At 35.2% G+C, this 25717-nt stretch overlaps 1 protein-coding gene across 4 annotated transcripts in view; it reads left to right on the forward strand.

The window, feature by feature from the left end:
- Positions 1-25717, forward strand: part of plch2a (phospholipase C, eta 2a) — a 297121-nt gene that overhangs the window by 28565 nt on the left and 242839 nt on the right. The gene's annotated exons all lie outside the window — the stretch shown is intronic.

The following is a 25717-nucleotide window of genomic DNA, read 5'->3' on the forward strand; positions in this document are numbered from 1 at the left end:
TTGTCAGTATAACGTGAAACAGGATTTAAAAAATATTTTGTACATTTTTTATACAGCGGTTTATACATAAACAGGTTTATGGTGGACATTAGCATGCATCAACTAAATAATAACTAAGAAATCACACTTTTTTTTCCCTTTGTTTATTTAGCATCTAACGGTACATTTACACTAATGTATAACAGAAAACCTTTTCTAGCTAGAGGTGTGGCAAAAAATATTGGAGAGGTCAATTCTGCATTGATTCTAATTGTTTAAAATGCTGCGATATTCTCGCTTGAATTGATTCTGAGCCTAGCATTGAACAGCAGATGGAGCTCTATTGGCTTGTTTATAACTGTACATTCAAATGCTCAAGATGAAGAGTGACTGTGTGCTCGGCTGAGTCAGTAAAGTTGGTTTTATCTTTTAAATCCAACTTTATGTCACTTTTTTTGGGGAGTCCCTACACATTTCTGTTTCTGTAAAAATGTTTCTGTATTTGCACGTATTGTGCAAATTTGTCTCTGCGTAATTTGTCAAATGGATGAAGATGTTTTCTCAGTATAAGTGTTTTTTTGCATGTGTTTTCTTAACTTGCAGCACGTTTGAGCTTTTTCAGCCACCGTAGGCATGTCTGGATTGTTTAAAAAAATCATTCATTCATTCATTCTGTGGAAATATAAATTTATATCATCTAATTTCAAATGAACAATAATCTACGTATAACTAAAAAGTTATATTCTCTGGTTTTTAATTATATTATTTCATTGACATGCCAGCTAGGAGGGTCATTTAACCCAGGGGTTCCCAAACTTTTCAGCTCGCGACCCCCAAAATAACAATGCCAGTAACTTGCAACCCCTAATATCCTCTGAGGTGGTTATAAATACAGAAACCTTGCATGCAATGGGGCGCACACACACCAATAAACCCAAGTCTATTCTTCGTTATATTTTTTTAATGTATGTCAGTGCTGTAAATGTGCCAGAAAGTTTAAACTGGTATTATAAAATCAATCTGCTGCATCTGACGCTATTGCTGAGTCTTTAATATAATGTAATTACCTGAGGGGTCGCAATCCAATAGAACTAGTAACTATAAGCTACTTTAGTAACTATATACAGTAGTGTATATAGTAACTGTAAACGACTACTTTTTTAGTAGGTCATGGATTAAAATGGTAATTATTATGGTTTAATAAAAATAAATAGATTTTTGGAAATCACCAGGCGACCCCCCCCTTCATTGTCCCGCGCCCCCTCGGGGGGTCCCGACCCCCACTTTGAGAACCACTGATTTAACCTTTGCCTTGCTGACTACAGGCTAAGCCAAAGTGATGCAATTATCAGTTTCACAGCATGGGGTGTCTATTGTTTTCTCTTTTCAATCAACTGGTCAGTCGGTTTCTGTCTCCAGAACATGATGAGATCAAGGCCTGAAAGAGCAGTTTACCCTGCCGACCACAACTCTTAATTTGCATGCTTTGTTTAGCCAAATCCCCTCCTCATAAGAACACAATATAGACATGAAATCTTTGTCTTAAATCAGACTTGTGTGAGACTTGTGTGAGACTCGTGAAAGAACTTGCAGACTGCAGACCTCTAGTAGGCTCTTGCAAACACATGGACATCTTAAAGACGCTGTATGACTGCAGATTAACCAACACGTCTCAATAAAGGAATTCTGCTTGTTTCGAGTCTCCTGGACTGGGTTCTCTCTTCTTTTCACTCATTTATTTTTTTACAACAATTAATTAATTAATTAATTAATTCATTCATTCAGTTAGTTAGTTAGTTAGTTAGTTAGTTAGTTAGTTAGTTAGTTAGGCCCAATCCCAATTCTACCCCTTAGCCCTTACCCTTACTCCTACCCCTTGTTGTGCACGTTCCTGTGAAGGGGTAGGGGTGTCTCAATTCTCTTTAGCTTGAAGGCATATGGCTAAGGAGAAGGAGTAAATAGCTCTTCGAACGAGGACCACACTCGAAACCAAGAGGTAAAAAATTTTCCAAGAATACACCAGCCACAACGGCAGGATAGCTGCATCCGGAAGTAAGGAGATCCACAAATTAGTATTCTTGTCATTATTACCAATTTTTACAACAAACAAACACGTTTTAATACATTCATAACCACGTTCATGTTGTCATGCTTTTTAAAATAATGCTAAAATAAAAACCTCTACATTTTGCTTTCTATAATTCATAATAATAACTCCTGTATAGCAGTCCCACAACATTCTGACACTCGATGACACTCCAATACCCTGTTGGAAAAGTCTTATGGCTGGGAATGGGCTTTTTACAGTGTCTGCTATGATGTTAATGTTGTTTTTTGTGTGTTTACATTAATGAATATGGCCACAGTGTTAAATGCACAGTATAGTTACGATCTTATTACCACATTAGATCATTATGATAACATTATATATGCCTTCAGTGTTTTTCTGAAGATAAATACCAAAAAATGACGCAACTGGAATCACTACAGCAGTCGCGATCGTCTGATCTCATATAAAGCAAGAGATCTCGATGACATATGTTGATGTTTGCAGGCGCTGTAGTGCTGTCTCATTTCTTAGGGGTAAATTTTGAAGCCCTTCCCCTTCACACTCGGTTTTAAGGGCCAAGGGGTAGGGGTACAAAAATAGAGTTGGGATTGGGCCTAAATGTAGATTCCTGTACTATCACAGACTTGGTGTTTTCTTTGCTCTTGATGTTATGAATTTTTGTTATGAATGATCACTTTCCAGACCAAAGCATATTGCGGAGTTGTTTAGATTCAATTTGTGGTTTTTGCGTTCTGTATTATTTGCATCTGAAGTCAACTGTACATCCAGATAATACACGTTTTTGTTGTGGTCTATACTTTTTGCAGCCTGTTTCTGTATTTGCATGTATTGTGCGAATTCGTGTGTGTGTAATTTGTCTATTGAATGATGTTTTCTCAGTATTAGTGTTTTTTTTGCATGTCTTTTCTTCATTTGCAGCATGTTTGAGCTTTCTCAGCCGTCATAGGAATGTCTGGATTGTTTAAACAAAGTGCAATAATTTAAGTAATTTGTTCGTTCATTCATTCGTTCGGTCGTTCAGTTAGTTAGTAAATGTACAATCCTGTAATATCGCAGAGTTGGTGTTTTCTTTGCTGTTGCTTTTATGATTTTTTGTGCAACTGATCACTTTCAAGATCCAAGCATATTTTGTAGTTGTTTAGAGTCTATTTTTGGTATTTGTGGTTGATTTACGTTCCTCAAAGAGCCCCTATTATAGGTTTTTGCAAATGAGCTTCAATGCAGTGTGTAAAGGGATTATGTCTCATTAAGATTGTATTTCTTACCCCATTGGCAAATAATTTAGCTTGTTTTAACCTCACAATCTCATCTCCGTGATGTCAATGACTTTCCCTTGAAGATTTAAAGGGCTAGCACTGCACCAGACCCCCTTATGTGGTTTCGTTTGAAAGTGTGGAAGCTATATTTTATGCACGTATGCATCACTTTGGTTTTTATTCTACTGTACAGAAGTTATTTACACTTAAATACACAGTATTTTGGATATCCGAGCTGGGTATTGAAAATTGGTTCTTTTTCATATTTTTCATATGATTCATTTATGATACATGTACAAGTTATGGCTCAATTGAAAGCTCTAGCCGGTGCTCATACGGTTCTAGCATTCCTTTTACTGAATTATATTCACATATAAAACAGTTGTCAAATGAATCGCGGTGTTTGCATGGGGCAGAAGTGTAAACAATACATTTATGATCACTAAGCAGCCCCAGATAGCGCAGACAGCAGTCATCTCTTACCTTATGCTGTGCGCTTCAGGGCCATTCTCCTCTGTTTTTGAGGTGATGTGCATAAGTAATCCTTTTATATGTCTGACGTGGTCCAAACACAGTGAATTATGTTTGATCAAACAAAAGAATAGTGAAATATGAAAACATACGAAAACGTATAGCACCTCTAATCAGTTGGAATACTATAACTTTTGCATAGATTAAGGTAGAGACATTTTTTTCTTTGATTACAGACATGTGCAGGCACCACCAAAATTAATTACAGCAACCTAGACCACACAGAACCTGAAAGGTACACTTTCAAATTTGAGTATATATATATATATATAAAAAAAAGCGCCTCTTTTTTTTTAGGTGTTTATTATAACACAGACAACACATACAGTTATTTTAAACACTTTCAATAGTGTTTTATGGAAATTCAAAGGGTTTTCTTTAAAATGATATCAAACTGCATGTGGATTTGGGAAGCTTTTAAATTTGGGTAGGCGGAAATCCCAAATTAGCACTTGGGTTTAAACAATCACTTAATTTTAAGGGGTTTGTTTTTCTTCAGAAAACGAGACATAATTTCTTATGCTATTTCATCTGTCTAGTGTGTATCTTGATTTAAGATAAGTTAGTTTTTTATTTTATTATCATTAATAATTGGCAGATTAATCGATTATTAAAATGATCGTTTGTTGTAGCCCTAATTTAGAGTCTTGTTTTGGTATTGTGATTGATGTGTGCCCCATAATATTTGCAGCTAGAGCCAACAGTACATCCAGAGACTGTTAATCACACAGAATCCCTTTAATCCAAACACGTTGTACTCTCATTTTTTGACGCTGCCAAAGATGTCTTAAGAATCAGCATGTCATCGCATTAATGAATCACGCATTGTTCTCAGGGCTCTGGCAATATATAATGCCTGTCTCACATTGCAGCAGTCGGTTGATTGGGTGCGTCTGCCTCTTTCATGTATGTGAGGTTATCTCTCAGATCGCTATCTACAGCTTATCGCATAGTTCAGAGTCTAAATCAAATAAACAGCTGGTGTCGACAATCCTCCGACATTCGCTTTGCTTCTTTACCAATAAAGGTCTAGTGTTTTGTGGTTTGTGCAGAGCTCGAACAGCATTAAATAGTGATGACTGCATAATTGAACGTTGAGGAAGCAAGACCTCTTTAACATCATTATCATTCAGCATTCATTAATTTATTCTCTTTTCTGCTTAGTCCCTTTATTAATCAGGGGTTGCCACAGCGGAATGAACCGCCAACTTATTTAGCATGTTTTACGGAGTGAATGCCCTTCCAGCTGCAACCCATCACTGGGAAACACCCTTACACTCTCATTCACACACATACACTAAGGACAATTTAGCTCTCCCAATTCACCTATACCGCAAGACGTTGGACCTGTGGGGGAAACCTGAGCACCCGGAGGAAATCTACGCCAACATGGGGAATCCCACGCCAAACCCATGCCAGCCACTGTGCTGCTCTCTCATTCAGTATTAGAATTAGTCATTTATGTATAGATAAAACACCATTGGTGGTATGCAACCCATATTTTGGTGCTTAAAAGCTGATTATGTACACATATTTACCACAGCCATATCACCCTGAAGCCCAAGATCAGTTACTCAGTGAAGCTAAGCAGGCCTGAGCCTGGTCAGTATCTGAATGGGAGAACATATGGGACTAGGTAGCTGTTGGAAGTGGTGTTAGTGAGGCCAGCAGTGGGCACTCAACCTGTGGTCACAGACCTTTATCTATAAATAAAGTATTATTATGGAAACTGTGTTCATCTTAACTGAAAGATTCGTCGTGTTTGCTGACCTCATGCATTACGCACCTGTCAGTACGTCACCTTAAAGGGTTAAACAAATAATGCACAGCCCTACTACGGTAACAGAAAAGTTTGCGCTGTTATAAATCACTTACCTTTTAATGCGTTTTGGTGCGATTATAACCAGCTATTAAAAACCACAACAACAACAATGACTTAATGTTTTGAATTAATAAGAAGCTGTAATGTAGCCGTGGCGGGATGAATTTTGGTGTGGCTCCCCGCCATGAAAGAATGAATGTAGTGGAAACCATGATCTTAGTTTGTGTTCAACAAAAGGAAGAAACTCTTAAATGTTAATAACCATGTATGGATGAGTAAATAGTAAGTACATTTTCCTTTTTGGGGTGAACTATCCCTTTGGGCTCTTTTTTAACGATCTAGACGCAAAGTCTAAAGCTTAAGGTGCAAAAGCAGTAGGAGTGTGTCCGTATCTACTTTTGCTATGTTAAGGACGGAAAAATTTGGTTTGCACACTGGTCTAACAGTGTTGTGCTTATTTTCTTAATGAGTTATGGGTGTGTTTTTAACATAACATACAATAAACCCGAGTCTCACATCACATTCCCTTTAAGATTCAGTTGCATCGTGCCATGGCGCATTTGCTATTTACATGTCAGACTTTGTAAATAGAAAAACTGAACACTTCACTAGAGAGAAAACAGTGAAACAGACCATCTGCAGCGAAAGGATAAAGAACGAGTCTCCTTCATTTCGCCTCTTTACTTTCTCTTTACCTTTATTCTACTTTACTCCTTTACTTTGGTGTAATAAGGAAACGGTGTTGTACGCACCATGTTAAAGACTTCCATTGGCCTACATATTTAATTGCCTTTTTTATCCTCAAAGATTTGTTTCAAAACTATTTCTAAATTCAGTTTTAATTTCCAGCAAACGAATAAATGAACAATAATAGCGAAGTGCGGTCAAACAACTGAGTTATATTCAAATACACTGTTCTTATACCCCATATGGGGATGCAGGCATCTTCAAAACCCGACAGGTGAACAAATCTAAACTTGCTTTTATTAAAACAACTATAAATATGCATAAAATAAATAATACTGATAATAATAATAACATTATGCAAATTGTCATGATTAAACTGAAAAAAGTCGGTAAAGAAGGCATGGACGTACTGGTGATTATATTAATGTAAAATATTCATTTTAATCCTTAATTTTTTTTGATATGTAAAGATATTTGTATATTGCTGTACATCGTGTTTGTATTAAGCAATGTGTGAACATTTGGACCCGCAAAGACTCATAACTAACGCGCTGGACTATAGACTTGGTTTCAGTTGGTTAATAGCGTAGTCTATTTCAGCTCCTTAAAATAGCAACGCGCCAGCAATGCGCCTTAACACACCTCCTTTATAGACAAGCACACCCAAGAGTCCACAAACTGGTGCAAACCTTAAAAATTAGGGTTACGCTGGTCTGAAAACACGTCTTGGGTGTATGATAGGGCCCTTCAACTTCATTGGTGTGAAAATAACTTTTGATTGCTTCTGCAAACTAATGCCTCGTTCAAACTAGCAATGACTTTGTAGCTGCCTGTGAAACTGGGTGGCGATCTGCTGCAAACAGGTCTGTGTAGGTTAATAGTACAGAGAATACAACCGGCCTCTGAGCGAGCTGAGGGAGGATCACGTGAGCTGGTGCACCTATTGGCTGTCGCTCAAGAAAGTCGCTCTTCATTTGCATAAAGTTGAAGGATTCTCAACTTTGTTGCATTGCTCGACACGACCACCTGGTCACCAACAGTCGCTGATGCTCGTGTAGACGGAGGTAGTCGGAAGTTGCTTGCTCTCCATTCGTTGAAATGAACAGTCATTTGTCGCCTTGCTGCTCCGAGTCGCTCCAAGTGAGGCTTAAGAGATGCTCTGTAATAAAAGTGTCACAAATGAGGAAATGCCTTCAGTTTTGCTTAATTGTATTACCAGAATTTAAGAGGTTAGTTTATACTCTTGGCAAGGCCTAATTTGCTTTGACAGATCTCTTTGTGAGGCTAATTTCTGTATAACAGACATGCTGGGATGTTAACTACTACAGTGAAGAGTTCACTTGGATTTATTTACACTTTATTCTTTATTAAAAGAGACGTTTTTTGCATTATTAGATTGACATAACACTTTTAGAGACATTGTTTTAAGGTCAGATTGAGATCAGGCACATTTTATTCAATTTTGGCAAAATATTCTGTCTTTAAAGGAAATTTTCTGTTCCAGGAGTGCAGATTATATTACATTGCCCTGCGGCTGTTGTGTGAGCACTAGGAATTTTTCTTAAAAACATCTTACAGTTACTCTTAGCTCATTGACTTGAAGGAATTCCGAGTTGTTTTCATCAGGATTGCATGCCTGTCATCAATAGGGTGCAAACCCTATATATATATATATATATATGAATCAGCAAATCATTAACTGGAGACCAAAATTTCTGTGAAATTTAAATTCAAATACTCTTGAAAGTTAATATATATTATATGTATTTAGGTGTTTGAATTTAGATTTTGGTCTCCAGTTAATGACTTGCATATTCAAATGATCCATTCAGAGTGATTGTCCAATAAATAATTCACTGATTCAGATGATTTGTTCAGAGTGAGTGTCCAGTAAATAATTCACCGATTCAGATGATTTGTTCAGAGTGAGTGTCCAGTAAATAATTTTACAGATTCAGATTATCCATTCAGAGTGAATTTTCAGTAAATAATTCACCAATTCAAATGATTTGTTCAGTGAGTCTCCAGTAAATAATTATTTGATTCAAATGAGTCGTTCGTAGTGAATCTCTAGTAAATAGTTAATTGAATCAAATGGTTTGTTTAGAGTGAGTCTTCAGTAAATAATTAACTGATTCAAATGATTTGTTCAGAGTGAGTCTCCAGTAAATAATTCGCTGATTCGAATGATTCGTTCAGAGTGATCTTTCGGTAAATAATTTATTTATTCAAAAGATTTCTTCAGAGCCTCCAGTGATGAGATGATGATTTAATGATTTAAATGATTTAAATGATTTGTTTAGAGTGAGTCTAGTAAGTAACTCACTGATTCAAATGAATGAGTCATTCAGAGTGAATCTCTAGTAAATAGTTAACTGATTAAAATGAAATGATTCGTTCAGATGGAGTCTTTAGTAAATAATTCACTAATTCAAAATATTTCTTCAGAGCCTCCAGTAAATAATTTAATGATTTAAATGATTTGTTTAGAGTGAGTCTAGTAAGTAACTCACTGATTCAAATGATCTATTCAGACTGAATCCCTTGTAAACAATTTACTGATTCAAACAAGTAATTCAAATTGAATCTCTAGTAAATAGTTAACTGATTCAAATTGTTTGTTCAGAATGAGTTTACAGTAAATATTTCAGTTTCAAATTATCAATTGATAGTGAATCTTCAGTAAATAATTCACTGGTTCACATAAGTCATTAAAAGTGAGTCTCCAGTAAATAATTAAAATGATTTGTTCAGAGTGAGTCTCCAGTAAATATAATTCACTGATTCAAATGATTTGTTAAAAGTGAGTCTCTAGTAAATAATTCACTGACCTAAATGATCCATTTAGAGTGAGTCTCCAGCTAACAACTTACTGATTCAAATGATCCATTCAGAGAGAATCGCTAGTAAATAACTCACTGATTCAAATTATCCGTTCAGAGTGAGTCTCCAGAAATTCACTGATTTAAATGATTTGTTCAGAGTGATCCTTCAGTAAATGATTCACTAATTCAAATGATTTGTTCAGAGTGAGTCTCCATTAAATAAATCATTGATTCAAATGATTCATTTTGAGTCTCCAGTTAACCGATTCAGATGCTGTATTATTTTGTTTTGACACCTAATCTAAATATGAACTTCTTAGGTTTAAAACTTAACCAACCAGGATTTTGATTCATTTAATTAAACTAAAGAAAAATTGTTGCTGTAGGATTTACTCTGAAATTATTTTCACTCAGACACCCCCAGGAAGTTTCAGAAATAATTCGAAAAATGCTTGTTAATAGTACGCTTGATAAAACTTCCCACACTAAATTCAAGCCATAATTTGTTGAACTCCGCAATGGTGACTTGCCGCCACATGTTCGTAACAATGTAAGTAAAAATGTTTCTTATTATCTTATTATCTAAGCTGCTTATTATGATTATGAAAGCACCTTAAATGCCTCTTATCTTGAATTAATCTAGACTGCGATGGACTTTTTGGTTTACTTCCAAACATTATGTCAAACTTTCCACTTTGGATTCCCCCCAACAGCTTGTCTCGACAGGCCACCAGCAGAGGTCCGTTGATACAATTACAAACCAAACAAAACCATAGGCCACATTTATCATCATCACCAACACCTGACAGTACATCTCACTGATACACACTCCCCGCGGCTCGTCTGCCGCTCACACACTCATTACTCACCAGGCTGCAAGACGCTTCCTGTTAGAACAAACTTTTGTCATATTTTCTGATTCTGATGCATGTTGTATGTCAAACAACCTTACACGCAACATTAAAGTAACATTCCTCTTTTTATTGGTGGAAACATTTTACATCTTCCCTAGAGTTAAACAGTTAGGTTTTACAATTTGTTAATTCACACGGTCAATCACCGGGTCTCACTTTTAGCTTAGCTTAGCATAAATCATTGGATCGGATTAGACCATTAGCATCTCACTCTACTTTTTTTTTCTCCTTTTTTAACAAGCTGTATTAAGCAGTGTGCATGTGTGTTTATTTATTTATTTATTTATTCATTCATTTTTCTTCGGCTTAGTCCCTTATTAATCAGAGGTCGCCACAGCGGAATGAACCGCCAACTATTCTAGCATATTTTTTACGCAGCAGATAGCTTACAGTCGCACCCTATTACTGGAAAATTAATTAATTAATTAATTAATTAATTAATTAATTAATTAATTAATTAATTAATTTATTATTATTTTATTATTATTATTATTATTATTACAATTTATTTTTTATACAAATTGAATAAAACAGTATATTTATTTATTTATTAGTAATGTTACAAGTTGGATAAAACAGTCTATTTGTTTATTTATTTATTTTTGTTTTTTTACAAATGTTACAAGTTGGATAATACAGTTTATTTATTTATTTATTTATTTATTTATTATTATTATTACAAATTGTACAACTTGGATAAAACAGTGTGCTTATTTATTTCTAAAAACTGTATTTATCAATTAATTTTTATTTTATTTTATCTTTTACAAACTGTACAAGTTGGATAAAACACTGTATTTATACATTTATTTACATTTTATTTTATTTAAAACATTTTTTGTTTATGTTATTGTATTTTATTTTGTTTATAAATTGTTCAAGTTGAATAAAACTGTATTTTCATATTTATGTATTTATTTATTTATTTAATTTTTTACAAATGTTACAAGTTAGATAAAACAGTGTGTTTATTTATTAGTAATTTTACAAAATGCATGAAGCAGTGTATTTGTCAATCTATTCTTAATTTTACAAAATGGATAAAACAAAGTATTTATTTATTATTTAATTTATTTACTTATTACTTATTTTGTTGAATATTTTGTTTTATTTTGTTAAATGAAGTTGAATATAACAGTTTTTTATTTTATTTTATCTTTAACAAACTGTAAAAGGTGGGTAAAACAGTATATTTATTTATTTATTTATTTTTATTCATGTATTTTATTATTTTACAATTTGTGTTGGATAAAACACTGTATTTCATTTTAATTTTATTTTAAATTTATTAATTTATTTTACAAACGTTACAAAAACAGTTTATTGTTATTTTATTTTATTATTTTACCAATAGTTTAAGTTAGATAAAATAGTGTATTGATATATTTATTTATTGATTATTATTTTATTTTATACACATTGTACAAGTTGGCTAAAATTATTTATTTATTTATTATGTTAATATTTTTTACAAGTTGGATAAAACAGTGTAATTTTTTTTTTTTTTTTTTTTTTACAAATGTTACAAGTTGGATAAAGCAGTTTATTTATTCATTTAAAATGTAGTCAAGTTGTCCGTAATTTATTTAAAATGTAATCACATACATCTACATTTTAATGTCTTCCCCTATTAACCAACAGAGGGCGGAATTATTCTTTTCCTTAGTTCTAATGTTTGTAGTAATGTTCAGAACAGCCTCCTCTCCTGTCTCTAATACTGCAGTATTCTATACATAATCTATGTATTATGCAATTTATTTTTTGAAGATAAGGTAAAGATTTTCATTTTAGTGTGCATATACAACATAAAATAAATAAAAAAATGTTCCAGTGACCTAAAATGACCTTTATTACAGGCAATCCCCACCTGACAGTACTGTAGGCTGATTACGTAACTCTGCTATTTACAATAGTTTGCCATAAATACCTATGAACGTTCTCAAAGTTTGTCAAGATCAGCAACAACATATATCACTTGTTACAGAGCCATTTGTTTTGATTGACACATACTATCTGTCTGTGCCTTCAAGCCACATTCTCTTAAACGACTTCCCGTGTAAATTATTTTTATTTCAGCAGTGTAATAGCATATCCCTGGGTACAGTCGTTTTAGAAATAACTGAACATCATCATATACTGTACCAGAAAGCTACAAGAGAATATCAGTATTGAGGCCATTTGAATCAGAATGTTTATTCAGCAAGTGTGCTCTTATTTGTGGTTTACAGGAGCCCAGAGTACAGCTCTAATAATAAGAATATAGATATATACACTACCTGAAAAAAGGAACTAGCGTCGATCGAAGTTGTAAGAGCAACTTGACTTCTAGTTGATCATTTGGAAAAGTGGTAGAAGGTAGATTTTTTTTTTTCTGATGAATCATCTGTTGAACTGCATCCCAATCACAAATACCTATTGGAACCCCCATGGACCCAAGATTATTTGGGGTTACATTCAGTATGGGGGCGTGCAAGAGATCTGCAGAGTGGACGGCAACATCAACAGCCTGAGGTATCAAGACATTTGTACTGCCCAATACATTACAAACCACAGGAGAGGGCAAATTCTCCAGCAGGATAGCGCTCATCATACTTCAGCCTCCACATCAAAGCTCCTGAAGGCAAAGAAGGTCAAGGTGTTCCAGGATTGGCCAGCCCAGTCACCAAACATGAACATTATTGAGCATGTCTGGGGTAAAATGGAGGAAGAGCGAGGTGGCATTGAAGATTAATCCGAAGGATCTTAATGAACTCTGGGAGTCCTGCAAGAACATTTTCTTTGTCATTCCAGATGACTTTATTAATAAGTGATTTGAGTCATCCATACAGAGATGTATGGATGTAGTCGTTCAAGCTAGGTCAGTTGGCATTTCTGTGTGGAGTTTGCATGTTCTCCTCGTGCTGGTGTGGGTTTCCTCCGAGTACTTCGGTTTCCTCCACAGTCCAAAGACATGTGCTATAGGTGAATTGAAGGAACTCAATTGGCCGTAGTGTATTTTTGTGAATGAGTGTGTATGTAAAACATATGCTGGATAAGTTGTCGGTTCATTCCACTGTGGTTACCCCTGATGAATAATGTGAATGAATCAATAGACTTTTGAATCAATATGAATTAATAGACTTTTTGTTTTGCCAATATGATACATTCGCTCACCGGCTAGTTTATTAGGTACACCTCACTGGTACCGGGTTGGACCCATCTTGTCTTCAGAACTTCTTTAATCCTTCGTGGCTTAGATTAAACAAGGTACTGGAAATATTCATCAGACATTTTGGTCCATAATGACATGATAGCATCTCGCAGTTGCTGAAGATTTGTCGGCTGCACATCCATGATTTGAAATTTTTTTTTTTTGCCATTCCACCACATCCCAAAAGTGCTGAATTGGATTGAGATCTGGTGACCGTAGAGGCCGTTTGAGTACAGTGAACTCATTGTCAAGCTCATAAAACCAGTCAGAGATGATTCTCGCTTTATGAGATGGCACGTTATTCTGCTGGAAGTAGCCATCAGAAGATGGGTATACTGTGGTCATAAAGGGATAGACATGGTCAGCAACAATACTCAAGTTGGCTGTGGTTGCTCAATTGGTACTAATGGACCCAAAGTGTGCCAAGAAAATATAGTGCCCGTCTGGCACTAGCAACCATGCCATGTTCAAAGTCCCTTAAGTCACCTTTCTTCCCCATTCAGATTGTCTTTTCCATGTCTACATGGCTAAATGCATTGAGTTGCTGCCATGTGATTTGCTGATTAGAAATTTGTGTTAACGAGCAGTTGGACTGGTGTACCTATTAAAGTGGCCGGTAAGTGTATATTGTCATATTGCAAACTCCTTGTTTTTTTTTGTTTTTTTTTTTTTGTGAGAGGAATGGATATGTTTCTGAAATAAGTAAATAATTTGATGATGTCCCCCATTTTCCTCTGGTTTATACATGTCCCTCATGTCAGTGTGATCAGGTACACCTTGTTATTTCGCTATCTCTGCCTGTGATTCAGCCTTTTTTTCAGAGGACCATCTTCATATTGATGTGCTTGATTGCTCAGGAAACAATTTTGCTTGCTTCCATAATCAAAAAAAAAAAAAAAAAAAAAATCAGAAAAAAGGCTTTGATGGTTATTTATGTAGCGTGCAGCCGGAATAATCACAAAGCTAAAGTAGGCCACTGATTTTCCAGACTCACGTGCCCTCAATCTATTCAACAAGCTCCTCACACAGGATTATTAAAATGAAACACTACTTCCTGGAACAACACTCATTAATATTACCATACAAAGACAGCGTGTGCTTGACCTTTATTTTGGTGTACGTTTACAGTCAGAAGTTTGAGATTTTATAATGATTTCAAAAGACTCTCATTCTTACCAATGTGATAATAATTTGATCTACAATGCACTATGAACAGTATTTATTATACTTTAAAATAAACTTTCTTTTATTACGTTTTAAAATGTAATGTGTGATGATGATGCTGTGTTTTTCAGTTAATATTATTGGTATTTATTAACTTTATTTCAAGTAAAGTTTTTGATGGTTTTAGTTTTAGCAGCGTTTTGGTCAAATTAAATTAAAGTTAATATTTGAAAAAGTTGTTTTAAAATTAAATGATAATACAATTTAAAATGATAATATAATATAATATAATATAATATAATATAATATAATATAATATAATATAATATAATATAATATAATATAATATAATATAATATAGTATAATATAAGAAGGTTGCTGGTTTGAGATGGGCGTCCGCTGCATAAAACATATGCTAGATAGGTTGTCGGTTCATTCCGTTGTGGCGAACCCAGATTAATAAAAGGATAATATAATATAATATAATATAATATAATATAATATAATATAATATAATATAATATAATATAATATAGGGGGCGGAGTAAATACCTTCTTGCTGTGAGGCAATCGTGCTACACCAATTTCATTTTATTTTATTTTATTTTATTTTATTTTATTTTATTTTATTTTATTTTATTAATGATTCTTTTATTTAATATTTTCTTTTTAAATGAAATATATCTTTTCTTTTAAAATATATATTCATTTCATTTAATTTTTGGTTTGTGATTTGATTGATTAATTAAATAAATTGGGGTATAGATTTAATTATTCATTTATTTATTTATTTATTTATTTGTAATCATTTCATTTCATTTATCGACTGAGTAATTTAGTTAATATTTTATTTTGATTTACTGATGAACTTTTTTTTTACAATTTAATTTAATAAAATTTTTTGTTTGTAGTTTGATTGATTAATTTAATAATGGTTTAGATTTATTTTATTCTTAATTTAATTATTTAATTTAATTTATTGAATAATAAGTTTAGTTGATTGATTGATTGAATAATTAGTTTGATTGATTGATTGATTGATTGATTGATTGATTGATTGATTGATAAATTGATTGATTGATATGTTCTTTTGTAAAATGTTTACGTGTCATTCATTTGGGCTTAGTCCTTTATTTATCAGGGGTCACCGCCGTGGATTTAACGGCCAATTATTCCGGCATATATTTACGCAACGATGCCCTTTTAGCCACAACCCAGCACTGAGAAACACCCGTACACTCTCGTACAATTTAGTTTATCCAATTCACCTATAGCACGTCTTTGGACTGTGGGGGAAACCGGAGCACATGCCAACATGCAAACTGCACACAGAAATGCCAACTGATCTAGCCGGGACTTGGACCAGTGACCTTCTTGCTGGGAGGCTGCCGCAACACTGAATATCAAGAATATAACTGAATTGAACGTTTTACAGTTCGCTACACACTTCCATAAGGACAGTTGTTTCTGATTCCGTTCAACTTTGTTGTGCTTTACAGAAGGTATTTCAGGATAAAGTGCAGCCGCACAAATTGAATGTTCCGGAAAACACCATCTTCACAGTTTACAGTTTTGCACATCTGTGGCAAAGATCTTCTCATTTCTCTGTTGTTTGTTTCCGCTCCACTGGCTCTCTTCTCTAAAGCCACCATGCTTGTCATTAAATTGCTTTTGTTTGTTCCACATCTTCAGTGCATGCAGATGTGCTGCTGGACTCTAGAAGATTTTCAGCCACACGTATTACATATTATGATCAAAAGAAGACAGCTCAGTATAAAATAATTGGGCTTATTTGCATGCAGATGAATCTTTAGAAGTTTAAGGGGAACTTGACTCTTAAAAAATGATGAAGCAAATCTCTTAAGTGCTGTTGTAAGATTTCAAGTAGTCATATTTTGTCTGCCAGTGCACTCTCTGTACTTTTTGAAATGGTACATTATTGTTTCTAACAGGTCTTTAAAAGTACATATTAATACCTAAAAAGTACAAATGCTTCCCATATTGAACATTAAGGCCCAGTTTCACAAACAGGGTTTAGATTAAGCCAGAATTAGGCCTTAGTTAAATTAGGCTATATAAGCCAAATTTATAAAAATGGCCTTGGAAAAATATATTATTGCTGTGCACCTGCTGAAAAAAATGACACTGATGTATTTTAAGACATCTCACTGCAAGTTATTTTGAGTTGAGACAGCTCAAACATGCAATTTAATCTTGACTAGCCTTAAACATTGTTTGTGAAACCGGGGATAAGGGCCCTATCATACACCCGGCGCAATAAGGCGCAAGATGTGTTGCTAAGTTCAGACCATAATTTTCCCGTTTTGCGCCATGTTGTTTAAACTGGAAATCCATTTACACCACTTTGTGGACTCATGGGTGTATTTGTCAAGACAAGAGGTGTGTCAAGGCACATTGTTGGGGCGTTGCTATTTTGAGGAACTAAAATAGACTGCACAATAGAACAGCTAAGAGCAGGTCTAAAGTCCAGTGCAGAGCGCGTTAGTTGTGCACCTCGCTTACACGTTGCTTAATACACGGAGGATGTACAGCAATACACAAATATCTTTGCAAATAAAAAAAAAGAATTAAAGGATTAAAATATTACAACAATTATTATTTTCTACATAAATTTAAAAACCACCAGTTTATTCATGCCAATTTGCTTTTATATAATGTTATTATAATCAGTATTATTTATTTTATGCATATTTATATTTGTTTTATTAAAAACAAGCTTAGATTTGTCCACCTGTCAGGTTTTGGACCATATGGGGCACAGCATGTGTATCTGGATGTAACTCAGTTTTTTGAACACACTTTGTTATTATTGTTCATTTATTCATTTGCTGGAAATTAGAACTGAATTTAGAAATAGTCTTGAAACAAATCTTTGTGCCTAACAAACTAAATTAATTATGTATAGGCTAATGAATGTGTGTGCATAGAGCACGTTTCCTTATTCACAAGAGTGAAAGTGAAAGTAAGGAATGAGGAGGCTCATTCTCTAATTCTCGCACTGCAGATGCTCTGTTTAACTGTTTTCTCGTTAGTGAAGCATTAAGTTTTTCTACTTACAAAGTCCGCCATGTTAATAGCAAATGCACCATGGCACGACGCAACTGACTCTTAAAGGGAATGGGAGATGAGACTCTGATTAGTTTATGCTCAAAACACAACTCTTTAAGAGAATAAGCTCAACCCTGTGAGACCATGCGCCACGGCGCACAGTTAATTTTTCGTCCTTAAAATAGCAAAAATGGATTTAGATACGCCCTTAATGCTTTTGCTCTTTTCACTTTGGATTTGTGACTAGATCATTAAAATAGAGCCCTAAGAGTACAAACATGAACCTTAAAGGTAGAAAAGTGCACCCTAAAGGTTCTAATGTTTACCTGTACGGTACAAAAGTGTTCTCTTTGAAAAGGTGCTAGCCCAGTGACAGATTCTGAACTTTTATTTCTGAGTGTGTGGGATTTATTTTTTATAGTTGTGCTTGGTTTGAATTGGACTAAAATTGGGCAAAACATCTGTCAAATCTGTAGATGTATTGTAATTTAATAAGTGTATGTGAGAGTCCTCACAAAAACCAAATGTTTATCTGATATTAGTTTAACTTAATTTAATTTAGTGACAATTCATTTAGTTATTATTTTCTTTTTGATTGATCAATTGACTTATCTGAAATTTCATTTCATTTCATTTCATTTCATTTCATTTCATTATTCATTTAGTTGGCGATGCAGTGGCGTAGTAGGTAGTGCTGTCGCCTCACAGCAAGAAGGTGGCTGGTTTGAGCCTCGGCTCAGTTGGCGTTTCTGTGTGGAGTTTGCATGTTCTCCCTGCATTCATGTGGGTTTCCTCCGGGTGCTCCGGTTTCCCCCACCGTCCAAAGACATTTGGTACAGGTGAATTGGGTAGGCTAAATTGTCCGAAGTGTGTGTGAATGAGTGTGTGTGGATGTTTGCCAGAGATGGGTTGTGGCTGGAAGAGCATCCACTGCATAAAAACATGCTGGATAAGTTGGCAGTTCATTCCGCTGTGGGGACCCCGGATTGATAAAGGGACTAAGCCGAAAAGAAAATGAATGAATGAATGATTCATTTAGTTAATATTTTCTTTTTGATTTCTGATAATTTAATTTAATTTAATTTAATTTAATTTAATTTAATTTAATTTAATTTAATTTAATTTAATTTAATTTAATTTTTAATTTTAACTTTTTTGGATTGTGATTTGATTGTTTAATTAATTGAATCATGATTTAGATTTATTTTATTTTTAATCATTTAATCAATTGGCTGATTGAGTAATTTAGTTTATATTTAATTAATGGTTTTCTAATGGCTTCGAGCATTTTGCATGCTGCTTATGTGTCCTGCACACTTTACGTTTTAACCGCCTGCTGCGCCTCGAGTTTTTGCCATTGCGCTCTTTGCGCCAGCAGCTGAAAAAAGTCAACTTCGAGTGGAAAAAAGTGTGTTACATCGGCCGTGTCTTTTTCATTTTCCAATCAAAGGCGGGGTTTCCGTTGAGGTGACATCAGTGTTTATGTTGTCAAGATGACTACAGAGACTTTTAAAGATGGAGGAGAGACTAGTTTTGACTTATCCGGAGCTTTATGACTTCGCAAATCTTGAATATGACAATATTATTAAACTTTCCAATTAAAACAATATCAACAGCATTGCTCGCACACAATATGCAGCTGATTTAGTCGTTGCCTAGCGACATAAAAAGTGCAGTACACTTCTTTTTTTCTCATCAACAAAAAACAATGAAACAAAATATCGCGTTGAGTAAGATCGGTCCCTAAGTTTTTCATTAATTAATATCATTGCAGTAGGTTTCCTGACTTAATTTTGTTTAAGCAGATGCGATTGTGCATGTACACGCGTTTTGGTGTGTTTGTGTGTGCAACTCTGAATTTACACTCTGCTTTAGGGACGCAATAATAGTTTCCGTAGCTTATCAGTGAGTGCAACTTACAGTTGTGCTGAGCGAAAGAATCAACAGGCTTCAATGGCTCTCTTAAGGAAGCCATCAGGGCTAATCAGGATGATGCGAAAGGCCATCAGTGCAAATCCACAGCCATTTCCCCGCTCAAATAGCTATGCTTTATGTGTTTATGTGCTGCACTAAAGGGCACATTAAGGGAGAAGCATACCGATATAAGATACGGATATGCTAGCTTAATGGCTTACTTCTGTCGTGATGTTTTAAGCGAGAAGTACTTTAGGGAGAGTGTTTTGGAATGTTCCTTCTCCAATTTTCTGACCATTTTAAATGTCTTGTGCTATGAAATGTGCACTTTTTAATTCGATTTACTGGCGTAATCTCAACTGAAGTTGGGGGGGGGGGGGGCATATGGTAGGGCTTTTTTATTAAAACAGCCAATACGCTTATTTTAAACTTAAAAGCGAGGCAGCGGTGGGAAGAAACCTGGAAGTATAGGATCAGCACTGTAAACATTGCAACAACATGCTGTTAACTACAAACCTCCAGCTGTTGCCGCTATTTCAAAATTCAGAAATGGTGCAAACATCTCTTTAATATCATTCAGTTTATTTTATTTTAAACAATAAAAGCATATTAGGCATCAAACAACATCTCTTTTAGGGTAAAACGCTTAAGTGTCCTCCTAGGTTTCAGTTTAACACCGTGGAGATGCTTTTCCTTAACCTGGTGAGCACTAAAAAAAATGCAGTCCTCTGTAGCACACCCTCGTGTAGTCTGTAATATTGTTGTCCTTTTTTAAAAACGTCCATAACCCGCCGCTGAGCGCGTTCATAAACAGCTCCGATTTGCCATATTATTCACCAGTGCGTTTAAAAGACTGAAACTTGTAATTTTGGCTATTCAAATGTAAAATTAATGTAAACGCAAGACAAAAACTATTTCAATTCAAAATATAATTGTTTATTGAAATTTTTGTTTAACTTGTAACTGATTTCTTCATGTAAACAATATACCTACAATAAACCATCAAGATCCTGGCTTGACAGCCATATTTATTACAGAAATTAAAACACAGGCATAATAGTGCTATTTGAATATCAAAACAATCAATGCCAAGAAAGAAAACTTTGATTTCCAAGTTGGATTCTAAGTGGACTGCAAAAAATGCCAAAATACAGGCATTGCAGATATGGAAAATGGAAAATTATAATAACAATAAAGAATTGAATACAAACAATTGTACTCATTGTAAAGTTGTATTGCTGTGAGTTGAGAACATTAATTATAAAATAGAAATTTTGCTTAGTCCTCCTTTACATTGAGCCAGTTGCTAAAACAGTCCAGTCTGTTGACATTATCGGGGGACAATGTGGACCTTTTCTTTTGAATGATGTGAGCTGAGAGTGCAACGCAATGTCACGGCAGTTCGTAACTTTAATTTAGTGGCTATGGATAATGACGTTTTGGCAGGTTTGTTGCTAAGAAACGCATGCACACAAACTCACACACACTCAACGTGCGCAAGACAGGGCAGCTGGATCGACTCCCTTCAGATTCAACACGCATGATTGCGTTCAATAAATTTGCTTAAACCAGGGGTTTTCAAAGTGTGAGGCGCGCCTCCCCTGGGGGGCGCCAGAGCATGTCAGGGGAGGCGCGGGAAAAATATAATACAATAAATATATAATTATTAAGTTTAATTATTATATGTATTTTTATTATATTTAAACGTTTTAATTAACAAAACAAAAAAAAAATAATACGTCAAATATAAGAAACCCTTTTTTACCCAGAAGGCCATTGCTGTGAATTCGCTTCTGTTTGGCAAGCCCGCCAATACAGGTATATGCCTGCTAATACAATGGGTCGGTTTCTGAGACCCCCCCGATTCAAAGCTGTAATGAAGTTCACGGCCCTTTGGCCGCCGGGAAGAAGGAGGCGGAGAACCGACGCAGTTTTAAAGTGATTTATTAATAATAGTGACGGCAGCTCCTCACTGAGACTGCCGTCAAACTGAAAGCAAAAGTAAAATATGTCCGGGCCCAGTCCTCTCTCGGCTTCCTCTGCCCTCGTTTCTCCTTTTATGATCCAGAGCTCCTTCCGTGGGATCCGAGGCATGTGCGCACCGCAGGTGTATCCACTTACGCGGTGGCCTCACTCCGTTCCCACGGCTCTCGGCCACGCCCCCTCACCACAAAAGCCTTCAAGTTCAGGGCTTAAACCCAAAAGACGACGATATGATGATCAGTATTTGAGTTTAGGATTTACGTGGACAGGACCAGCTGATGAACCACGACCTTTATGTGTGGTTTGTCAAGATATTTTGGCTAATGACAGCATGTGACCCACTAAACTTCGACTGTTTTGACTGGGTTGGACAGTTCTTGGATCTGTTCTATTCATATTGAACCATCATCCTAGTTTTAAAAACGTTATATTAAAATACTTATTACTCTGTAAATAATTGCACTTTCATGCAAATGATGATAAAAGTGAGTTAACAGTCTGACATCTGTCTGTGTCTTTATATATACTGTATGTATGTATATATATATATATATGTATGTATGTATATGTGTGTGTGTGTGTGTGTGTGTGTGTGTGTGTGTGTGTGTGCGTGCGTGCGTGCGTGTTTGGGAGGAGGGGGGCGCCAATGGATAAGTTGTGTCAAAAGGGAGGCCCACTGTCTTAGACTTTGAAAAACCCTGGCTTAAACTAAGCGTTTTAAAGTATGGCCATGTTTCACAAGGATTCTGACACAACAACGCGAAGCAGCCGCTTGCGTTTAAGGGGAAAACAGGTCAAACTTAATAAAACATTGGAGGGTGCATGCTGAAAGGCATAGGAATGGGCTGTCTTTGACAGCTCGCAACAGCATCTGACACTTTCTGTGTAAGTTTACATGGACACCAATACTTCAATTTTAATATGATTAAGATAATACTATTATTAAGAGGCTACCATTTAAGCAGTGATTTTTTGATTACCTTAAAGGACCACTGAGTCACAAAATGCGGAGGTTTTTCTTTCCGTTCGCCATGCGGTATCAAATTCCGTTAAAACAAAAGTCAAAAGTTAAAAATGAAACACCCGAAATTGCACGAAACTCTGGAGGAAACGCTGGAGAGCCTGGTGATGCGACATTAATTGATTTATACTGAAACTTGCCTTCAAAAAGTGCTTCCCTGGTCTTATCCATATTTCTTTGAATGTTGAACACATGTCGACCACAACAGAAAAAAAATTGCAACTGCGTTATTAATTTTTTTACGCGTTAAATATTTAAAATTAATCGCATGCGTTAATGCACTAATTTTGACAGCACTAATATATATATATATATATATATATATATATATATATATATATATATATATGTGTGTGTGTGTGTGTGTGTGTGTGTGTGTGTGTGTGTGTGTGTGTGTGTGTGTGTGTATGTGTGTGTGTGTGTGTGTGTGTGTGTGTGTGTGTGTGTGCTTCAATTGTTGTTTCTGTTACACATAGAGAAAAACAAACCAACACTTACAACAGATGCCAAATATGAATGGCCCCTAATGCCTTTATTCTGGGGTTAGCTTACCACTCCTGGGATTAATACACTTGCATAAAATAAATAAAATATCAAAGCATACTGAGGCATATATGATCTTAACCACGTTTTTGTTTTTCCTTCTTTTGAATCTTCTCCCCGTGCCGCCCTTAGCAAGATGCCGCACCGGCCGATGGCCCATATTGTCCATGCCTAAAGTTATCCCTAAAAACACATAAGAATTGTGTTACAACTCATTTGAAATAAGTAGTTTAAACAATCAGCAAAAGTCATTTTATGAGTGTGCGTGCTCAAGGAGAACGCCAGAAGTAACTTTTAGACAATTTAGACCAGAAAAAAAACAGCTCTGTGAATATACAGCAACAAAACGAGTCCCATAACCAATCAGAGGCAAATTAATCCCGAGGGAACCTTCGTTCATCACTCGAGTTAGAAGAACGTTCAACATTTCCAGCAGCTGGATGACCTCTGGCGATTAAATATAGAAGCCGAGCCTGTTCATCGTCACATTAATCACAATACCCACTTCTCAAGGGCCTTTTGAAATACAATGCATTTATATTGGCCACTCAAATTAAAGTTTCTTTCCATTCACGCCTTGCTTTTTCACGCATTGCTTGTAAATGAGAACAAAATGCATTTGTAGTTTGAGAAAAAGCTCTGGTTGTCTTGTGCCTGGAGTCGTCTGAGCCGTGATTCAGCACAGGGGCCGCAGATGATGGATAACTCCTGGGAGAATATGACTGATCCGTCTCTCCCCCCGGGGAAAGTCATTTAGCTCCATTTCTGCTCTTTTATCCCCCAATTGTTTTCAAGAGTGTGAAATTCAAAGGATGGGCGATAATGTGTGGCGCAATTCAAACCTCCTTACGGGGATGAAATCTCACTTCAGGTCTTTTTGTGTGTGTGTGTGGTTGGAATGTTGTAGAAGCAGGTAAACAGTTTTAATGCATTTAGAAGTGAGAGACACCTTTATGACAACACCTGAACAACACTTCAAAAAACAAACATGTTATAGATACTGAGAAGAGCGGAGGGAAACAATAGCCGTGTTTCCACTATCGTGCCTAAAGCGAACGAGCTAGGGCCAATCGTGTTTCCACTGTCACTTCCGGGGGCCTGATCCGGCCAAAGCAGGGCTTTCTTGGGGCCAGCAGCCAGCCTTTTTCGGCCCTCCTAATACCTTGGGGCTTCAGGGCGGAGTGAAAGGAGAGGCTTTTCCCAAGTCTGGTAAAGATGGCATGCCATCGTTACACTAGTTTTCCGATCGCACATGAGTACATGAGCCAAACAAACAAATAAATAAAGGAAAGAAAACATATCAGTCAGTTTAAAATATTCCATAAAACACCTTATAGGCTAGGGGTCTTTTTGCTAATGATCGCCCTTATGTTTCCCTTTTAAATGTAGCTAAGGCTGTTGCATAAAATAATAAAGTTTTAATTTATAAGTGACATTTTCTTGCTGCCTCCTCCTTGATGTTTTAATAACGCATACTAATCTTTACATCATATTAAAGACACAGACGCCAGTAAAGGTTGTCAAGAGTTTTTGTCAAGTTTAAGAGGTGTTTGTGCATGAAACATGCGCGTTTAGATTCATGTTTGTGTGTGTGTGAGACCAGGTGAAAGAGCGCTCGCTTCACAGTTCTGATAATGCATCAAGCAATTTATTTTAAAGATAATACAAAACGTGAATACAACAGACTGACATAAAACTTTACAAATTACTTGTCCACTTTTGTAGGCTCGAAACAATAGTGTCATATCTTGATAATATATATATATATATATACTATATACTATATATATAAATATATATATATATATATATATATATATATATATATATATATATATATATATATATATATATATATATATATATATATTGAAATAATGTAAAGAATTACAAATATCGTATGTAATAAAACCACATTAAATTAATAAACCAATATAAAACAAACAAAAGCTAGAACAATGTAGGTACACTGAAAAAAGTGTTGCATGCAGAACAGTTGCAAACAATTTATACAAGTACACAAGTTGAGTTTAAACAAAAAAATTAAGTTGAGTAATGTTCAACTTAATTTGTTTGTTTAAATTCAGCCCAAATAAATTGTTTACAACCACTTACCGTCAAAAATTGAGTAAATCCAAGGAATCATCTTTGAATAATTTTTTTCAGTGTATATACAATATATAAATTAAACTGTTTTAAAGCCATAATAAACTTTTATTTTACAAAGACCTATCTGAAATATTGATTTTAGATATTTTTTTTTTTAGATATAATTTACTTTTGCTACGCCTGTCAAGCTCTCATACCTGGCACGTCTATTACAATATGTATGTGCCGGTGTCAGACACTGCAAGGGATATAGTAGGTCATCATTTTTGGCGAACAGGTGAGATATCCGAGAAAGCCAGACAAAAAAGGACTGCATTATGCATTACAGGGGTATATTCACGACTTAATAGGCAACCGATTAGAGAATAACTCAATCAAAATTGAAGCTAAGTTAGCCTAACCGCCTTATACCCTGACCATTCAACAGCTTAGTTCATTCACAGCAGGAGAGGTGACATTTAGAAATAATTTAATAATGACTAATTAAACCATGATTTCTCCTTTTTTAGCCAAAAAAGCCTGATAGATTAATGCTGTGCAATGAAATGTAGCATCACTAACCGACCAGGAAACGCGCATGGACAGTGCTTCTACATAATTCATTCATAAAAAGAACAGCCAGAAAGGCAAAATTGGTG

The sequence above is a fragment of the Danio rerio genome, chromosome 8, assembly GCF_049306965.1.
Source record: "Danio rerio strain Tuebingen ecotype United States chromosome 8, GRCz12tu, whole genome shotgun sequence".
Lineage (NCBI taxonomy): Eukaryota > Metazoa > Chordata > Actinopteri > Cypriniformes > Danionidae > Danio > Danio rerio.